The 21,217-nt window shown below is 49.3% G+C and overlaps 1 pseudogene; it reads right to left on the reverse strand.

The window, feature by feature from the left end:
• Positions 1-11,547: 11,547 nt before the first annotated feature.
• Positions 11,548-12,510, reverse strand: LOC136106403 (olfactory receptor 14J1-like; annotated as a pseudogene).
• Positions 12,511-21,217: the final 8,707 nt, after the last annotated feature.

Genomic DNA, 21,217 nt, shown 5'->3' on the forward strand with positions numbered 1-21,217 from the left:
TGCTTCAGCCACCAGCAGGGCCCAGAAAGCCCAGGTCCTCCTGGCACTGCTGCTCTACCGGGTCACCCAGGAACTGCTCTGCAAGCCTGGGAGAGACAGCCGGGCAGGGGATGAGCCCCTGGGTGCCTCTTCCCTCTGCTTTCCCAGGACCTTCCTCGCCTCAGTCCTGCCTGTGGCCACCAGCTGCTGGTGCCCAGCTGGTGTGGAATGGTTGCCAGGAGCAGCTGCATTATGCTCCGGCGGTTCCTTGGCAACCGAAGCGGGTGGTGCCCGCTCACCGGCGAGGGGGACTGACCACTGTGTCCAGCACCAGGACCCTTCAGCACTGAAGGAAATCTGAACAAATGCAGATTTCTTTCCCTTCCTCTCGTTTTTCCCCATTTTTCCTCTGCTAAAATCCAGCCCCAGTGCCCTGTGCTCTCTGCTGTCTTGGGCAGGTATTTCTGCACTCCCCCCCATCCACGTCCCACGGTCTCAGAGCTCAGGGCCTGAGTTTGCCCCTTCTCTCCTCAAACACCAGATGCAAAGACACTGAAGCTGAGGTACGTCCTCAGGGATTTTTGATCACTGCACTGCCCATGGTTCCCTGTGTGGCACTGAAGTCTGTCATTCGCTAAAAAAAATAGCTCTTTTTAAAAACACTCATTTTATTTTTTCCCCAGAACAAGGCATTTGAACAAGGTCCATTGCCCAAAATAAAGCGGAGGTATTCATGGGCCAGGTGGGGAGAAACCTACAGAGGATGGTAACTTTCTGCTCCTTCCACAGGACATTTCACCCTCTGATGCTCCCTTCTGTCGGTCTCTGGCTGAACATACCTGCTGATCGTGATGGGAAGGGGAGTGCACCTGGGGACTCAGGTTATACGAATAATTACGATGCTAGAAAGTATTGGCGAGAATGTGCACTGTTCCAAACCCCTTGTTACCAGTGATTCTCCAGCACCGTTCAAGTCCGTGTTATCTGATGACTCGGATGGGGATGAGGGTTTGCAGCATTTTCTTTAAAAGTTAACAGGAAAAAGAGTATGTGTACGGGTTGCCCCGAGATCAGGTAAGACCATGAAAGACTCAAGCAAAATTAGACCTGTGCAATGTAACAGCTCTAGATCATTTAGGACAGAATGACGAGGACTCGTTGAAAGGGGCAGGTATCCTCCAGCTCCTGGAACAGACACTAATTGACACACCACAATTACAGGCGCTATGAGCTTCTGAAATCCTGAGGCAGTCAGCAGACCTTGCCTATCAAGCTATAGTAGAGGTGTCTGAAACCAACAAAGCAGCCAAATTATTTACAACTATTATCAGGGTCCCAGTGAGAATTACATGCAATTGACTGACCATCTTCAAGAGGCCATCGATAAGCAGGTTGAAAACTTAGAAGATAAGGAAGCACTGGTGTTGAAATTTGCAGTAGAGAATGCTAATGCTTGCTATCAACGTGTTATCTGCGAGTTTTACAGTACATATTATGTGCTTCTGTGTGTTGCCTCTCTGCAAATCCAGCAGCTTGTCAGGAATGTGAGTTAATTGTTTTACTGGTTGTTTTTAAGTGCGCCGTAAAACCTTCTCCCCACTTTTCCCACTCGCGCTGCCAGCAGCCCTGTGCTTCCCCTCCCCGCTCCCTCTTCTCAAGGGGTTTACTTACGAGATGGGGTCAGAAATGACTGTTTTCAGTCGTGTTCCTAAGTCATCGGTACTGGGAGGTGTTTTAGAACATACGAAAGCCCTTGGAAATAGAAGAAAATATGATCTCGTTAAATACTCAAATTAGTGTTGGCTGCTGTATAAGTTAAATGACTGGGAAAAGTGTTTGGAGAATAGAATCTTGAAATATAACACCTTGTTGCAACTAATGTTGGTTTTAAGGCCAGAAGAAAAGGACAAAAATAAATCTCAACAAGAGATCATTAGATCATTTCAGACAGTTCTACAGGTGAACAGTTTGAACTTCAACAGGCTGAGAGAGTTACCTGATAACACACAGGTCAGAAAACTTGCTGAAGTCCACAAGATGCTTTCCTCATTAACCTGTTTTCTTTGTGGGTATCTGTTTAAGGGAGCAGGACAAAGGTTGGGAAGAGGAAAAACTAGTGCCGGGTTGCAGGACTGAAATGGAGGAATTGAAAGACAAGAGCCAGGAAGCAGGAGAGTTTGAGAAAAGGAGAGAGGAAAGAAGAGACATGCAGCCAGACGAGGGGTTAGTGAGAGAGGCTGTGTCCTGGTTTTGTTAAAACCAAGTTTCTCTTTTAGTGAATTTGTCTGTCAGCTGGTTTTGTATATTTTGTATTATTTTCTCTATTCGTATTAGTAGCATCAGTAAAACATCTTTAACTTTTCCAGCTCTCTTCTCTCTGTCCTTCTTTCCCTCCCAATTGCCTGTCCTGAGTGGGAAGGGGGGAGAGGGAGGGGCAAAAGGGGGAAGTGGGGGGGAGAGGAGGTTAACAATACATCTGCCAGGGTTTGATTGTCACCCCGCAATCCTAACCCTCGACAGATAATTGGCGCCCAACGTGGGGCAAGAGAAAGGGGTAAATTTGGAGATTTTTGGCTTTTCTACTGCTCTGACGTACCTTTCAATTTTCTTGGCACGGTGCCAACTCATAGAGTTGTGATACTTGCGCATCTGTTTGCTTCGGATATTATTTAGTGTTATTAAGGCAAAGTTTGTACTGGAGTCAAAGGCAGCCAAGTGGTATGCTACAATTGACATTGCTCATGCATTTTTCTCTATTCCTGTAGCAGCAGAGTACAGGCCGCAGTTTGCTTTCACCTGGAGGGGCATCCAGTACACATGGAATCGCTTGCCCCAGGGGTGGAAACACAGTCCTACCATCTGCCATGGACTGATCCAGACCACGCTGGAGCAAGGTGAAGCTCCAGAACACTTGCAATATATTGATGACATCATCGTATGGGGCGACACAGCGAAAGAAGTCTTCGAGAAAGGTGAGAGAATAATTCATATTCTTTTGGATGCTGGTATTGCCATAAAACGAAGCAAGGTCAAGGGACCTGCATGAGAGATCCAGTTTTTAGGAATAAAATGGCAAGATGGTCGTCGTCAGATCCCAATGGATGTGATCAACAAAATTGCAGCAATGTCTCCACCTAGTAGTAAAAAGGAGACACAGACTTTCTTGGGCATTGTAGGTTTTTGGAGAATGCATATTCCTGACTACAGCCACATTGTGAGCCTCTCTATCGAGTGACTCGTAAAAAGAACCAATTTGAGTGGGGCCCTGAACAACGACAAGCCTTTGAACAAATTAAGCGTGAGATAACTCATGCGGTGGCCCTTGGACCAGTCCAAACTGGACTAGATGTTAAAAATGTGCTCTACATCCCAGCCGGAGATAATGGACTTACCTGGAGCCTCTGGCAGAAAGCACCAGGAGAAACCAGAGGTCGACCCTTAGGTTTTTGGAGTCGAGGATACAAAGGATCTGAGGCCAACTATACTCCAACTGAAAAGGAGATACTAGCGGCATATGAAGGAGTTCGAGCTGCTTCAGAAGTGATGGGCACTGAAGCACAGCTCCTCCTGCACCTCGACTGCCGGTGCTGAGCTGGATGTTCAAAGGGACGGTTCCCTCTCCACATCACGGCACCGAAGTTACATGGGGTAAATGGATTGCACTGATCACACAACGAGCTCAAATTGAAAGTCCCAACCGTCCAGGGATATTAGAAGTGATTACAGACTGGCCAGAAAGCAAAGACTTTGGGTTGTCTCCAGATGAGGAGGAAGTAAAACGTGCTGAAGAAGCACCACCATATAATACGCTTTCAGAGACTGATAAGCAGTATGCACTGTTCACAGATGGATCCTGTCGTCTTGTAGGAAAACATCGAAGGTGAAAGCTGCTGTGTGGAGTCCCACACGACAAGTTACAGAAGCCACTGAAGGACAAGGTGAATCCAGTCAGTTTGCAGAAGTGAAAGCCATCCAGCTGGCTTTGGACATTGCTGAACGAGAGAAGTGGCCAGTACTTTATCTCTATACTGACTCATGGATGGTAGCAAATGCCTTGTGGGGGTGGCTACAGCAATGGAAGAAAAGCAACTGGCAGCGCAGAGGTAAACCCATTTGGGCTGCCACACTGTGGCAAGACATTGCTGCTCGGCTGGAGAGCCTGCCTGTGAAAGTTCGTCATGTAGATGCTCATGTGCCTAAAAGTCGAGCCACCGAGGAACATCTAAACAACCAACAAGCGGATCAAGCTGCTAAGATTAAAGTAGCTGAGGTGGACTTGGACTGGCAACATAAAGGTGAACTTTTCCTAGCTCGATGGGCCAATGATGCTTCAGGGCATCAAGGTAGAGATGCAACATACAAATGGGCTCGTGATCGAGGGGTGGATTTAACTATGGACACTATTTCACAGGTTATTCATGAATGTGAAACTTGCGCCGAAATCAAACAAGCAAAATGGTTAAAACCTGTATGGTATGGGGGGTGATGGTTAAAGTATAAGCATGGAGAAGCTTGGCAGATTGATTTTATTACACTTCCACAAACACGTCAAGGTAAGCGTTATGTACTTACAATGGTGGAAGCAACCACTGGATGGTTGGAAACATATGCCGTACCTCATGCTACAGCCCGAAATACCATCTTGGGCCTTGAAAAGCAAGTCCTTTGGCAGCACGGTACGCCAGAAAGAATTGAATCAGACAATGGTGCTCATTTCAAAAACAGTATTATAGATAATTGGGCCAAAGAACATGGTATTGAGTGGGTATATCATATTCCATATCATGCACCAGCCTCTGGGAAAATTGAAAGGTACAATGGTTTGTTAAAAACTACACTAAAGGCACTTGGTGGTGGAACCTTTAAAAACTGGGATTCACATTTAGCAAAAGCCACTTGGTTGGTCAACACTAGGGGATCAACCAATCGAGCCGGGCCTGCCCAATCAGAAATTCTACGGACTGTAGAAGGAGATAAAGTCCCTGTAGTACACATGAAAAATATCTTAGGAAAGGCAGTCTGGGTTCCTCCTGCCTCAGGCAAAGGCAAACCTATTCGTGGGATTGTTTTTGCCCAGGGACCTGGCAGCACCTGGTGGGTGATGCTTAAGGATGGAGAAGTTCGGTGTGTACCTCAAGGGGATTTGATTTCAGGTGAAAATATGCAATGCTGAACTGTATGATGTGAATTGTTGCACTAACAATGTTTAATAAGTGTCTTTCAGATCAAGACAGTGATGATGAAACCAGAGCTAGCTTCTTCGAGTGGCGCCCGACACCTTCTTCGAAGTTGGTGTCCTTAACCCACAAACAGTGGTCATGAGATGCACTTGGACCATTTTTCCTGCCCTGGGAGACTGTTGTGACAAAATGAACTTAATGAACTTTTCGAAGGGTGGTCCACTGATTAATTACTCCTGTGTATATATGTACATATGTATATATATATATATATATAGTAGTAGTGATTAATTAGATTGTATTAATAGATTGTATTGATCAGGTTTAAGTATTCAGTGAATGTCATATTATAAGGGGTGGAATGTCTTGGGTTTGTTAAAAAACAAGTTTCTCTTTTAGTGAATTTTTGCCTGTCAGCTAAAGCCTTCATATTAGCTGCATTTTCCTGGAGAACCCAACACATGTTTTGGTTAAACCTAGCAATGGAATGCAAACTTATTGATAAGCACGGATGGACATCTCGCGAGAGGGGCAACGAGAAACTGATGATCGAGAGACTGACCAACGGTGTATAACATTCCATTCACGTGAATACTTCATATAAAAGTGGGAGATCACGAGGATCTCGTCCCTTTTTTTTTTCCTTTTTTTCCTCATGGCCGACATCAGGAGAGGACCTTGCTGGTCGTCCCTGCGAACTGAGGCCAGTGAGAGACTGAATCCAGCTCCGGTTGGCTACAGAGTCTAATCCAGGACTTTGGGTGCTGGCTCTGCAGTTGCTGAGACTTTCAAGATTGGTTTTGTATATTTTGTATTATTTTCTCTATTCTTATCAGTAGCATTAGTAAAACATCTTTAACTTTTCCAACTCTCTTCTCTCTGTCCTTCTTTCCCTCCCGATCGCCTGTCCTGAGTGGGAAGGGGGGAGAGGGAGGGGAAAAAGGGGGAAGTGGGGGGGAGAGGAGGTTAACAATACATCTGCCAGGGTTTGATTGTCACCCCGCAATCTTAACCCTCGACACCAGGGAAGCAAGGAGAACAAGGGAGTGACCCCCAAGCTGCCTCAAAATAGTGGTGCTAGAATCACCTCAGGGCTCAAAATGGCACCAGAATCACCTCCTCACATGGGACATGCTCCACTCCCTTCATCCTCTTTGTGCCGTGCAGCTCTCCCTGGCTTTCTGAGGGGGCATCCCCTTCACAGCATCCCCATCCTGGGGCCCTGGGCAGCATCCTCTGGGCACTGTGGGGCAGGGGCAGGGTCGGTTGTACAGAAGTGGTTCAGCTCTCCACTCAGGTGGGGAGACCTGCTGGGTGAAGCTGCCAACTTGGCTCACACAAGCCAGACAAGACCTTTTCCGGCAATCAATCATTGATACATCCAGTCTTTCCTGTCACTGAATCCTAGAATCACAAAACAGTTTGAGTTGGAAGTGACATTCACAACCCATCTGGTCCAACTCCCTTCGGTGATCAGGGACATCTTCACCAGCTCAGGTTGCTCAGAGCCCCGTCCAGCCTGGCCTGGGATGTCTCCAGGATGGTTCATCCACCACCTCTCTGCGAAACCTGTCCCAGTGTTTTACCACCCTCACTGCAAAAAACCTCTTCCTCATTTCATTCCTTGACTCTCCCCTCTTCTGGTTTAAACCATCACCCCTTGTCCTGTCACAACAAGCCCTGCTCAAAAGTCTGTCCCCATTGTTCTTATTGGCCCCTTTTCAGTCCAGAAAGGCTGCAATAAGGTCTCCCAGGAGCCTCTCTTCTCCAACCAAACACCCCAACTCTTAAACCAGCAAACTCATTACATTTTCATTTTTTAATACACTACTGTCACAAAAACATGAGCACATCTTTTTATACAGCATTTTATATAGCATCTGTAGTCCCCCGTAGAGTCCAAATGTCAGCAGTGGTACAAAGTCCCCCATAGAGCCAGTTACCAGTGGAATCCCTCTGGGACCAGCACTTGGGCCAGCACTGTTGAACATCTTTATTCTCCCATGTATGATGTGACGGAGTGAACCTTCAGTTCCTTTGTGGATGGTGCAAAGCTGGGCAGAGGCCTTGGACAACCTCACCGGGTTCACCCTGCCCTGAGCAGGACACTGAGACAAGATGATGTTCAACCTGAGTTACTCTGTGATTCAAGGAATCTTTCCCTTGGAAAGGTTTTGGGAGAAGGAATAGGTGGAGGAACAAGAAAATAAAAAATAAACAGAGCAGTTCCTGTGAAGAATGTTTCTCTACTCAAATTGTTAGCAGGAAATCTATAATCAGCTCCCCAAACTCCCTGTTCTGCTCATTGGCCCCTGGGATTTACAGCACATTTCTTTACATCACACTCTGCACTGAAGTTTGCACTGATTGTTACAGCTTCTTTGCAGGAATCGCTTCATGTTTCCTTAGAGGACTGGATGTAAACAGGCACCGGGGAATTTTTAATTAGAGGAAACAAAAAAGGAGGAAAAAAAAAGAAAACACAGTAGAACTTAATGATGTTTCTCAGTTCTATGGTTAAATTAAGCAGTTTCCAGCGAGGTCCGTTGCCATAATTGAAGAGTTGCCTACAGGGAGTACGAGAGCAACTGCTGAAAGACTTTACCTACCTGAAGCTCAGAGCAGAGTGAGAGCTGAGAGGCTCTGAATGAGCAAAGAGTGAGAGGTGAAGAACCTCTGGGGAGCCATGGAAAGTGCAAATGTCCAGACAGGCTTCTGAAGAGATGAGTTCAGACATGGTGAGCTGGATAAGGACAGGGAGAAACTCCTGGATGTTCAGGGGATTAAATACACGTCATGATAGACAGAGTTCTGGCAATGCAAGCACAGGGAAAGGCCAATGTTTTGTCTCCCACAGTTCATATATGTTCTGAAAATTCATATTTTGGCAGAACAGAAATTCCACAGACATTTTATTGGAAATATTCAATTATTTCATCTAATGACAAAAAAGAGTGTGGGGTTTTTTGTTCTTTTTGTTGTTGTTGGTTTTAAGTTTTGAGAGGAGTTCTCAGGTTTTCGGGCTGAGCTCCATGGTCTCACTATAAGCACCCAGTGCAAACCTCGAGAGGTCCCCGTGTACCTGAGGTGTTTGCCGGGGACTGGCAGGGATCAGACAAGAATGATAGAGCCATGTCACTTTCATAATTTACATCTAGTATTCAACACTTGTGCATCTAATTAGATAAGTTTCAGGACTGTAGGTAAAGAGGCAGATATGTGAAGAGCACTTAGAAGATATGATAGAAGAATATTCCAGTTGATATCGTAGAATCATAGACTCATCTCAGTTGGAAGAGACCCACAGGATCATTGAGTCCAACCACAGCCTAAATCTAGCACTAAACAATATCCCTAAGAACCTTGGCTAAGCTTATTTTATACGCCTTCAGGTGTGGGTGACTCCCTCACTGCCCTGGGCAGCCTGTTCCAATGACTGACAACACTTTGTGAGAGGAATTTTTTCCTGATATCCAATCTAAACCTCCCTTGGTGTAACTTGGGGCCATTTCCTCTTGTCGTATCACTTGCTACTTAGGAGAAGAGACCAACACCCTCCATGCTCCGATCTCCTTTCAGACAGTTGCAGAGAGTGAGAAGGTCTCCCCTCAGCCTCCTGTTCTCCAGGCTGAACAGCCCCAGCTCCCTCAACCGCTCCTCATCACACTTGTGCTCCAGCCCCTCAGCAGCTTTGTCGCCTCCTCTGCACTCCCTCTAGTGCCTCAATGTCCTTCTTATGATGAGGGATCCAAAACTGAACACAGGATTCAAAGTGGGGCCTCACCAGTGCCAAGTACAGCAGCACAATCACTTCTCTTGTCCTGCTGGCCACACCATTACTGATACAAGCCAGGACACTGTTGGTGGCCTTTTTGGTCACCTGGGCACACACTGGCTCATGTTCAGCCGCTGTCGATCAACACCCCCAGATCCCTTTCCATCAGGCAATTTTCCAGCCGCTTGTCCCCGAGCCTGTAGCACTGCCTGGGGTTATCGTGACCCACGTGCTGCACCCGGAACTTGGTCTTGTTAAAACTCTGACAATTGACCTCAGGCCAATGATCCAGTTGGTCCAGATCCCTCTGTAGGGCCTTCCCATCCTCCAGCGGATCAACACTCCCACCCAACCTGATGTCATCTGCAAACTTACTGAGGCTGCACTCGATCCCCTCATCCAAATCATTGATAGATATTAAATAGAACTGAGCCCAATACTGAGCCCTGGGAACACCACTTGTGACCGGCCACTAAGTGGATTCGGCTCCGTTCACCACAACTCTTTGGGCCCGTCCCTCCAGTCAGTTCTTTACCCATGGCAGATACACCATCCAAGCCATGAGCTACAGCTTCTCCAGGAGGTGCTGTGGGATACGGAGTCAAAGGCTTTACTGGAGTCTAAGTGCAGAACATCCACAACCTTTCCCTAATCCACTAATTGGATCACCTTATCATAGAAGGAGATCAGGTTGGTCAATCAGGACCTGCCTTTCATAAGCCCATGTTGACTGGGCCTGATCACATGGTTCTCTGGTATGTGCTGTGTGATGTTACTCAAAATCATCTGCTCCATGACCTTGCCCATCACCTAGGTTAGACTGACAGGTCCGTAGTTCCCCAGATTGTCTTTCTGACCCTTCTTGTAGATGCGCGTCATGTTAGTCAACTTCCAGTGAACTGCGACCTCCCCAGTTAGCCAGGATTGCTGGTGGATAATGGAAAGTGCCTCTGTAATCACCTCCGCCAGCTCCCTCAGCACCCTTGGGTGTTTCTCATCTGGCCCCATAGACTTGTGGGTGTCCAAGTGGTGTGCCAGGTCACCAACCATTTCCCCTTGGATTATTTGGGAGTCACTCTCCTCCCCATCCCCGTCTTCTGGCTCAGGGGGATGGGTACCTGAAGCACAACTGTTCTGACTGTTGAAGACTGAGGCAAAGAAGGCATTTAGTACCTCAGCTTTTCCCTCATCCTCTGTCAATGTGTTTCCCTCTCTATCCATCATGGGATGGAGATTCTCCTTAGCCCTCCTCTTGTTGATTATACATTTATAGAAACTTTTCTTGTTGCCTTTTACAGTAGTACCCAGGTGTAGCTCTGGTTGGGCTTTGGCCCTTCTAGTTTTCTCCCTCCATAACCTCACAGAATTCTTGTGTTCCTCCTGAGTAACCCGCCCTTCCTTCCAAAGTTGACTCCCATGCTGTCCCTGGAGATCCCTTGAGCTCTCCTGGGTGCACACAGTTCCTCTCCATGAGAGCATCTGCCATCATTCCTATTGCAGGTGAGACAGCAACAGGCAAATAAGTCCAAGACCTGTTACAGTCTCTTGGACATGTCCGAACAAGAAAGAAGCTCTTAGTTCAGTCCTTGGTCCCTAGAACACCCCCCTGGGACTCTGAGATTGTCCCCCTGAATCCATCAAGAACCCCAAAAGAGCAGGAGTCCTTCTGAGGGAGCAGCACCTGGACTGTATTCCTGACACCAACTTTGGAAGAGGCGTCCAGACTTCTGCCCTGCCCTGAGGAGCCCCTGTGTTTATGGTGCTGTTTGCACAGACGCCAGCTCTGACCAAGTGGTTCCCATGGTCTGCTCCTCTCTGCGGTCTCAGGGATGCCACTGGAGGGACAACAGGACTGTCACAAGTTACATGAGACCTTAGGAGCCCCACAAACGCAAGGGCACAGCCATTTGTTTTAAAATTGCCTTTCCCATCCCGCCCCACCCCCAGCTGAAAGGTCAAAGAGTGTCTAAACTGGATGTGTCAGTGTCTTCTTGGTCATGTTTGCACATGAAGGTTAGAAGGAAAAGAGCGATATCCATAGATGACCAGTAGGCAGTGTGAGATGTGAGTGCAGACCAGCATGTGCTCTCCACGAGACCTTCCCTGAGCTCGGCATCAATCCTGTGCTCCAGCTCCACTGCTGGTTTGAGAAAGCTGGTGTCTTTATGAGGAGAAACCAGCACTGAAATGGCCACGTCCTGCTGTTGCCCTTGGCCATGGCTCCAGGGAAGCAGCAGCCGTAATTTGAAAGCAGGAGAGAGGGAGCGACGACTGAGGGGCCCACGGGCAGCCCCAAGGCCACCGGGGTTGCTCCTCCATGGAGCAGCATTTGTCTCCTGGACCCTCCTGCATCCTGGGGCTGCTCCCCCAGCTCCAGAGGAGTGAAGAGATGGGACCTGAGAGAAATTGTTTTCTACTGCTTTTTTTATTGAGTTTATAAAAAAAAAAAATGAGTGCATATATATATGCACATGAGGTCTTTGGTTCAAGAAAAAACTCACAGGAGGCCATGAAATATGTTATTACAGACATGAATCAAAACACAAAACCCAGCAAAAGCACAGTGGAAAAATACAGACACATAAGAGGAAAAGCTAATTCTGGCTATTTCTATTACAGCCCTAGTGAGATAACACAAACCTTATAAACCTGAAGCAGTGAGTATTGAAGTAGTTTCCTCAGGGCATCCTTGAGCTCCTGGTTCCTCATGCTGTAGATGAGCGGGTTCACTGCTGGAGGCACCAAAGAGTACAGAACAGACACCACCAGGTCCCGGGATGGGGAGGAGATGGAGGGGGGCTTCAGATAGGCAAACATGGCAGTGCTGACAAACAGGGAGACCACGGCCAGGTGAGGGAGGCAGGTGGAAAAGGCTTTGTGCCGTCCCTGCTCAGAGGGGATCCTCAGCACGGCCCTGAAGATCTGCACATAGGACAGCACAATGAAAATAAAACATCCCAAAACAAGAAAACCAATGAAAACAAGAAGCCCAACTTCCTTGAGGTAGGAGTTTGAGCAGGAGAGCTTGAGCATCTGGGTGATTTCACAAAAGAACTGGTCCAGGGCATTGCCCTTGCACAGTGGCAGTGAAAATGTATTGGCCGTGTGCAGCAGAGCAGTGAGAAACCCAGTGGCCCAGGCAGCTGCTGCCATGTGGACACAAGCTCTGCTGCCCAGGAGGGTCCCGTAGTGCAGGGGTTTGCAGATGGCAACGTAGCGGTCGTAGGACATGACTGTGAGGAGAGATTACTCTGCTGAAATGAAAAAGAGAAACAGAAAGAGTTGTGTAGCACATCCTGCATAGGAAATGGCCCTGGTATCCCACAGAGAGTTCGCCATGGATTTAGGGACAATGGTGGAGATGGCGCCCAGGTCAAGGAGGGAGAGGTTGAGCAGGAAGAAGTACATGGAGGTGTGGAGGTGCTGGTCCCAGGCTATGGTGGTGATGATGAGGCCGTTGCCCAGGAGGGCAGCCAGGTAGATGCCCAGGAAGAGCCAGAAGTGCAAGAGCTGCAGCTCCTGTGTGCCTGTGAATGCCAGGAGGAGGAACTGGGTGATGGAGCTGCTGTTGGACATTTGCTGTCTGTGAACATGGGGACCTGCCATAGGAGGAAAAGACAGTGACAAGTTAGGGGAGACTTCTCTGAGTAAAATAAACATGCTGTTTCTCATTAAAACCTCCTCCCTGAAAGAGGGATATGTCAGTTTACTTTGTTTCTGCAAAATGAAAAACATGTTTCATCACAACTTAAAATACAGCTTAGGCACCTGGTTTCCATGAATCATCTCTGGGGCAAGACCCCCAGTGTTGGTGTCAGAACAAGAATGGAACCACACTCCCACACCAATCCCATACAGCAAGAGCACCAGGGAGAGGTGGAGAAACGGGGAAGGACACTGAAGTGTTCCAGAAAATTAAAGCAATAACAGAAAGGCAGACGGGCATGCTGTGGAACCTCCTCCTTACCCGACTATGCTGCTGACACTCACATAATGACACTGTAGAGCAAGTACTTTTAGCACCTTTTTTGTGTACCATGTTCCAGGAACCCTTCACCTGGAGGTGCAGCTGCTGAGGTGGAGACTCGTGACCTGGACCCCATGGCTTTGGGGCAGAAGCTCTGCTGGGAACGAGAGGAGACCAGGGGTTGCACTGGGAAACGTCTCTGCACTGCACAGGGGGGTCCCAAATCCCGCCTCCCCAGCATTTCTGGTCCATCTCCCTCTCCCTGTCCATGTCTGTGCTGCCTGCAGTTGTGTCTCTGTCCCTGGGTCTGCTCCCTGTCAGTGTCACAGACCCCGTCCCACCCACTGTGTGCTCAGCTCTGTCCTGCTCACACCTCCTGGTACTGCCCAGGGGCAGCTCTGTGTGTGCAGGGGCTCAGGAGCAGCTCAGACAAGTCCTAACGAGAACTGGGGTCTCAGTGTCTTCTCCAAAGAGAGAAATAAATCCCCATCTCCCACTGCACAGCCAGACAACCAAGAGTGGAAAACTGAAAGCACAGACTCCTTCCCTTGCCGCTGTTGCTGTCTTGATGTTGTTGTTCAGAAGGACTCTCTGCCATGTCTGTGGGGATGGTCTGGAGCTCTGAGCAGCCCTGACACACACAGCTGCCGCCATGGGATCTCCCCGGGCAGGCTGAGCGCTGACCCAGGCAGGCGGCAGAGTCCCTGTCCTGGCACAGCCCTGGGGTGCAGGGACCCTGCTCTGCAGGACAGCCCTGGGCACCCCTGGATGCAAAACTTGCTTCTCAGATTTTCAAAGCTGTTGAAAGAGATCCCTGCCCTGACAGATCCCACCAGCTGTGCCTGTGCCAGTTTTAGGAGATGCCTCCAGGAGCTACAGCTGCATTGCCCTGCACCCAGAGACTTACCATGGCAAGGGCTGCAAAGGTTTCTCCTCCAGTGAGCTCTCAGTCATCCTCCCAATCCTGACCACCTTTAATCTCTCTCTGCCTTGCTCGTCTCCCTGAGATCCCCAGGCAGAGCCCTCAGCCCTGCTGCGCTGTGCAGAGGAGCTGCTCCTGGGCAGAGCTGTCTCTCTGCAGCACTGCCGCTTGCCAGGAGCTCCCTCTGTCCCAAGAGCCCAGCCCAGCTCAGCAGCACAGGAGCAGCCCAAGGCGCTTTAATGACCCCTCTGGTGGGTTTGGTGCTGAGTCCGTGCACCTTCAAGCCGTGGAGGAAGTTGGTGTAACCTCTCAAGAAGTCAAAGTCAGATTCAAACTCCAAAGTTTCTTGTAACGTTAATGGGTCCCACTGAGGGACAATATTGAGGAACTGTGCCCAGGATCACTTAGAGAAGAAAACTCGAGGCAGTGATGACAGGTCAGGAAAAGCAAAGTAAAGGTGGCTCTGATTGTGAGTAAACCTGGTTGTGTTTCATTAATCAAAGGGCCCCCAGCCCTGGGAAGTCAGATCCTGTCCTTCCCACGTTGCCCTGGGCCCTTCCTGGACAGTGTGATGTGGGGTTGTGCAAGGCCAAGGGCAGGACTATGGTCCCACACCTCCCAGGTTCCTGGCTGGGGACAAGGAGGCCATGAGGCCCCTGTGCTGGAAGGACAAGGTGTCTCCTCACAGGCATCAGAGGTGCAGACAACAGCCATAGCCAAGGGGAGAAGGAGCTCATGTCTGGTGGGGCTTTCAGCCTCTTTACATCCCTTGATCACCTCCAGGACAGCCTGTCCTGTGCTGTGGCATCCCCTGCACCTCTTTCCCTGCAGGCTGCAGACATCCCCCCTGCTGCCCCACCTTGCTCTTGTCTGAGCATCTTCCTTCCTTTGCTGAGATCTCTGCATCCTCCCCAGCTGTTCCGTGAAGCACAAAGCCTTGGCCTGATGCAGACTCCCTCTGCTGACCTGCTCCACCACAGCACTGCCCTTCCAGTCACATTCCTTTCTGCTCATGTCCAGCCTGGACCTCCCCAGCTGCACTTTGGACCATTATTTCTTTCTCATGCTCTTTCCCACTATGAAGAAAACCTCCACCATCTCTGAAACCACTCTTCAAGCACTCTCAGGCTACTCCTGCACTGCTGCAGCCTCCCCAGCGCTGCTGGGCCAAAGCAGCCCAGGTCCCTCAGCATCCCACCGCATGTGCACAAGGTGCTGAACCTGCTTTGGCAGAGCCCTGCACTCTCCAGTTCCTCCCTGCTTCTCCAAACTGGGAAGCCGCACACTGGCACAACCCCGTGTGTGTGGGGTCACAGCAGTGCTGAACCGAATGGGATGAGAACTCCAGGTGTCTGGGTCCCCACGCTCCTCCTCATGCAGCCCCGTGTGCAGCTGCCTTGTTCATGGTGAGCGTGCACCACGGGCTGGTGTGGGGTCCTTGAAGTGCCCAGGCCCTTCTCCTCAGGGTCACTGCTCAGCGTGTTGGGTCCTTCTCTGTCCTGATGGACGGGGTTATTGTCCCACCCTGATACATCACAGCTTATTTTTCCTTGTACAAAGGAATAGTTTTCTGTTGGGCATATCATAGATTTTCTCAAGGTCTGGACTCGCCCTTGACTGAAGCTCTATTTGCTCAGCTTTTAATGTTTGTACACAGGTGGTTTATCCTGATAAGGGTGTCTCTCACAACTGAACAGCATGAGGAATTACAGGAAACTACAAATACCACCTCCTAGAGAAACTCTGGGGGCTTGGGGGCCTGGTGTTCATAATGGCAGCGGTCAGGAGTCAAAGGGATAGTTTCCCTTCATGTGGGAGAGCAGCAGAAATGTGTGGAGCTCTGCCTGGGGACAGACAATGTCAGCTGAAGGTTGAGGAGTCAGCATGAGAGGGCAGAACAACATGGGCAGGGTTGTGGCTACTGGACATCAAGTACAGGTTCACTGATCAGGAAGAGGAATTAGATGAGGTCTCCTTCAGACAAATGAAAGAATCCTCATGTTTCCAGGGCAGTGTCCTCATGGCTGACCTAAGATATCCCAATATCTGCAAGCTACCAGCCATCCAGGAGGGGTTGGAGCTCATTGACAACATCTTCTTGACACGGGTGACTGAGGAGTCAGTGAGGTGAGGTGCCCTGTGGGACTTCACACTTACAAACCACAAAGAGTTGGTCAGGATGGAACAGTCAGGGATGGGAAAGTGGAGCTGAGGCTCCTGGAAGATGATAACAAGGCAAGGAGCAGGATTTCAGGAGAGCAAGCTTTGGCCTGCTGAGGGACCTGCTTGGGTCCTATGGGACATGACCTTGGTGTCTGCAGTGCTTTTCTCTCACATTTCCTCCCTCCTCTCTCCCACCTGCTGTTGTGCAGCGTTTTTTACCCTTTCTCAAACACAATATCCCAGAGGTGCTGCCGGCATCACTGAATGGCTCAGATTTGGAAGGAGTGGGTCCATCTTGGAGCAGCTGAAATCAGCTCTGTCTGACATTGGTCAGACTCCTGTTGTCTTCTCAGAGAGGTGACAACTGTAGCACACCCACACTCACCCCACTTCCAGGACTTTGCCATGTAAACCCGGTACAGGGTGACAGTGCGTTGGGTGTTACAAACTACTTGATCATGGAGAAGCAGTGGAAAAAATCTTCTGTCAGCAACCTGAAGAGGTCTCCAGTCAATGAGCAGGTTCCTATGGGGAACTGCAATTGTTCTGACATTCACTGGCCATGCAAAGCTACAGGTGCCAACAGTTCAAAGGATCTTGGGCCAACTTCTTACCATGTCTACTTGGTGGGCAACAAGGGTGGTGCTCACCTGGATCTGCAACTGGGAAACAAGGGAGAGCTGGTGAGGGATGTGAACATCAGTGTCCACCTTGGCTGTCATGACCAGGACAGAGTGGGGTCCCAAGCACCAGAGGGGAGGGAGGAAAGCCAGCAGCAGAGCACAGGCTGGTGGGTTCCAGAGGAGAAGATTTTGACATACTAGGGGGCTGATACAGGTGCTTCCATGGGAAGCATCTCAGAAGAATGAAGGAGCTCAGCAAATCTGACAAGCCTTAGAGAACAGTCTGCTCCAAGGACAAGAACTTTCAATGAAAATTCCCAAGAATAGAAGCATTTACCTCGTGAGGTTGCTTGTTTGAACTGATGGAGCTCTAGGGCACAAAGGCAGCACCCAGGAGGTGGAAGCAGGGGGAGCTGCAAAGGAAGAATTTAGAAAGCTTGTTCATGGATGTGGGGATGATGCCAAAGCTCCCCATGACTTGATACCTCAGGGGGAGGGTGATGACAGCAAGATGAGCTGTCTTGGCTTCATTTGCAGTAAAAGAATAGTCAGGGTGAATGTGGGCCTGCTGCTGAACTTTGTAAGAGTAGAATCAGACAGGACTGGGGTTCTTCATGGCTTCTTTGCCTCCATCTTCACCAGAAAAATCTCCTGGGACTTTGTTCCTGAAGGCAGGAGTCTGGAGAACACCCAGCAGTGGATGGGGCTTAGGTCAGGGGTGACCTGAGCAAACTCAGACACCATTACAGAACAGGAGATGGGTCACTTGGCCAGCTCCCCGAACACAAGTATCCCTGTGCTGTGGCACCTGAGATTCCCAGGAACACCCACCTCTAGGTTCAGAGTTGTGTGATTCCTCTTGAGGTGTCCTGGCCCGTCTCCTCGCCCAAGTGGTGATTTAGGCACCCACTTCTCTGACATATTCAGTCTTTATCAGGAGATTCTTTAGACCAATATTTATTGGAGACTGTTGATATCAGCTGTTCTGGAAATGAGGTCTTTGGGAGGGGGACGGAAATATAAGATATTTGCATTTATTACTATTTATTATGGAAATGCTCACTGTTTGGCTACAGTTCAGAAATCTCTGAAATCATCCACACCAGACTTTAAGACTTTTGGAGAGTGCTACACAGTGCCTTGGCTTTTAAGAGCATTTTGGATGTTAATGAGCCCTCTGCTGCCATGATCCTGAACTGCAGCTACTGAAAGAATGAACAAACCTCTAACAAAGTAAAAGATGGAACCCAGCCCCATGTTCTGAGGGTGTTTGGGAGCCCACGAAGGGCCATCACTGACACAGGCAGTCCCTGTCCCTGGAGGCTGGACAAGGAGAAGCCTGGAGACAATGGTCAGAGGTGGTAAAGGTGATGTGGAGGTGGCTCTGGTGCCATGTCAGCCCTTCATGTTTGTTCATCATCAGAATGGCCAAATCCTCACCCCAGGACCAGACAAAGGAGACCCTTTCACTCTTATGGTTCTCAGGCTCTGCGTGTGGTCACTGGGAGGGTATTTGTGTTTTGGGCGTGGGTTTGCTGCCAAGTGCTCTTGCTTTAACCACAAGGCTCTGGTTTTCTGAAGACTTGGCAATGCCTATGACGTCCCCCAAACCCATTCAGCTTCTTTCACAAACCTGGCAATGGTCACCAATCACCTGAGCTGTCCAAGTCCCAAACTTGCTCGACTCCTCAATTTGGATCAATGCCCCAGTACTGAACTGCACAAGTTCCTTCTACTGCTGTCCTAAATTAAAAAGAAAAATTAGTCTATTCCACATTAGCATGACCAGCCCATGGTCTTGAGGTCTTCTTCTTTAACACACTTACTGCTACACATAGACCACTCTCTTCCTGCACTCCCATGTGTCTCACAAACCTTTCACTCTTGTCCTCCAGTAACGGGCCAACACTCCAAGATGTTGGTGCTTCCTTCAGGCTCATGGATGATTCCTGAGGTCCATCCAAGTGTGGGCAGTGTAAGAGAGGAGCAGAACAGGGCCAGCTCATGGGCCATGACTGAGCACAGCCACGCCAGCAGCAGCCATTCCCCATCTCCCAGGCACAGCCATGCCCACAGCATGCAAATGTCACTGTTATATATGACTAGTCCAAGAGAAGCATACCTTCCTTCCTTATATAACTCCCCCAAAATCTTCCTCCTATTCCCCCTCCACTCGCAGACATCAACCGCATTCCACTTGTGGTTCAGACATGGTTGTAAGGATTTGCTGAAGTCATCAGCCATCACCCTTTTCTACCCCACATCCCCTGACACTCTCCCACACCACACATGGCCAGTCACTGCTGCTCAGGGCCTCCCGCTCTTCAGAAGAGGCCTCGAGATTCTTGCCTGGTGCTTGTTATAATCTTCCTCATTACCTCCAGATCTCACGATGAGATTTCTTGTTCATGACAGGACCTTTGTAACCAACTCTTATGAAGTTGTTGTCTTTCTGTGATCATCTGTGCAGAAGGAGTGATCACAGAAAAGCACCAAATATGTCAAATCTGATACCAAGTGAAATGCAATAAAACCTTGTTGAGTCACCCCAATAGTTGTGTCTTTCCAGCAAGGAGTTTCTCCTGAGAAAGGGATCCAACCTCTGCCACTCTCTGCAGAGGCACATGAGCAGTGTCCATGCACCTGGGGACACAAAGGGTGACTTTTGCAAGACCACCCTTTGTCTGAACCACTTAGATATGTACCTATGGATGGGGTATCAAGCCTTATAGTGCAGCAGAGACTGGAGCTCTGAGCTTCCTTCATCTGCCCTATGTGACACACGTAAAATGGAACTACCCCAGTAAAAAAGTTGGTTTTGATTCTCTTCAAAACCTGAAGAACCACATGGGTCGGGAAACAAACCAGGACTCAGGGCTTCATCCAAACAGATCTTGGTCGCTTTCTTGGACAGTGTGAGTGCGCACTCCTAGGAAACACCTTCCAGTGCTGGACTGTCCTCATCACTGGAAAGTTTCTCCCTTTCTATCGCACCTTTCCAAGCCCAACCATCCAGATTGTTTACTCATCTACTTGCGCACTGACACAGATCATGATATCCTACCTTGGACGCAAGAATATTGTGGGGGATGATGCTGAATGCCTTGCTGACTTCCAGGTAACAGATCACCAGTGTTCTCCATACATCCACAACCCTGTCCTTTCCTCACAGAAAGCAAAGAGGATGGACATGCAGAACCTGCCCTGGGTAAACCCCGTCACCTTCTCTTCCAGACACCCAGAAATGGGGTCCCAGTGGACATGTTCTGGGGCACAGCCCTTAGTTCCCCTGCTCACCCATTGGCCATTTTGAAAAGTGCGCACACTGTGTGAGAGCTGCCAGTGGTCAGGGAGTCCCCCCAGTGTCCATGAGCTTTCCAAGATGGTGGAGAGTGGCCTCCATGTGACATCGTCCTGCTGTCTCAGCTCCTGGGATGCTGCCCCTGCTGTCCCATAGACTGGAAAGGATTGTGTTAGTTCCAGTGACCCCTGACTTGATCCCTATCCACTGCTGGTTGTTCTATCTCCAGTCACAGAGACCTGGGAGACCTTGCTGGTGAAGAGGGAGGACAAGGAGGACACAGAGATTCTCACCTCTTACTCTTATTATATTCATCAGTGGCCACACTGTGGTTTTATTTCTGCTTTAACTGTTCCTCCTGTAGTAAGAGCTCATTATGGGAACTTGAATTGCCTTACAGGTCTAGACTGAGTTTTGTTCTGGGCTGTTCTGTGCTTGGAGGCTGCTGTCCTTGCAGACCAGATGAACTCACTTCTGCCACCCTGCCTGGCAGTTCATTCCATCCATGTCACAGCTCTGTCTGCAGCACTGACAGCTCCAGCTCCCCAGTCAGGTCCCTGGCTGAGGCCATTGCCTCACATCTGGGCTGAACCACCCCAGCTGTGGCACCAGCCCAGCTCTGACCTGCCACAAGAAACCTGGTAGCAAGTGTCCAAGAGCCCATGTGAGCAAAGGCTTTGCTTCAGAGCACAGACATGACATGGCCAAAGATTGATGAATGTCTCTCTAGACTGAGGATATAAAACCAGAATAAAATGCCTGAACTCATTCAACTGAAGATATTCCTCCCCCAGCCTGGAGAAATTAGATACTTTGCTGTAATATTCCTGTTGTCCTGTCTAATGATGGGACAAGAAAAGATGATTCTCATACCGATTTATTTTTAAAATGAAAAATACAATGCTGGCAAGAAGTGTCTCTGAAGAGGAGAAAGAATCAACATCACTGATTACTTCAGGTTGTTTCAAAGGACGTGCCCCTGGAGCCCCAGGGACCCCTGGAGGGAGCCTAGAGGGGACAGAGAAAGGGACATCATGGGCTACTCCTGTGCTGCTGAGCTGGGCTGGGCTCCTGGGACAGAGGGAGCTCATGGCAAGCGGCAGCGCTGCAGAGAGACAGCTCTGCCCAGGAGCAGCTCCTCTGCACAGCGCAGCAGGGCTGAGGGCTCTGCCTGCAGCACGGAGGGCACAGGAGCCAGGCAGAGAGAGGGAAATGCAGTCTGGGGTGGGAGGATGCTGAGAGATCACTGAATGAGAAATCTTCTCAGATATTAAAGCTGTGGCTGCAGGGCATTGCATCTGCAAATC

This window comes from Patagioenas fasciata, chromosome 11 (assembly GCF_037038585.1).
Source record: "Patagioenas fasciata isolate bPatFas1 chromosome 11, bPatFas1.hap1, whole genome shotgun sequence".
Classification (NCBI taxonomy): Eukaryota; Metazoa; Chordata; class Aves; order Columbiformes; family Columbidae; genus Patagioenas; species Patagioenas fasciata.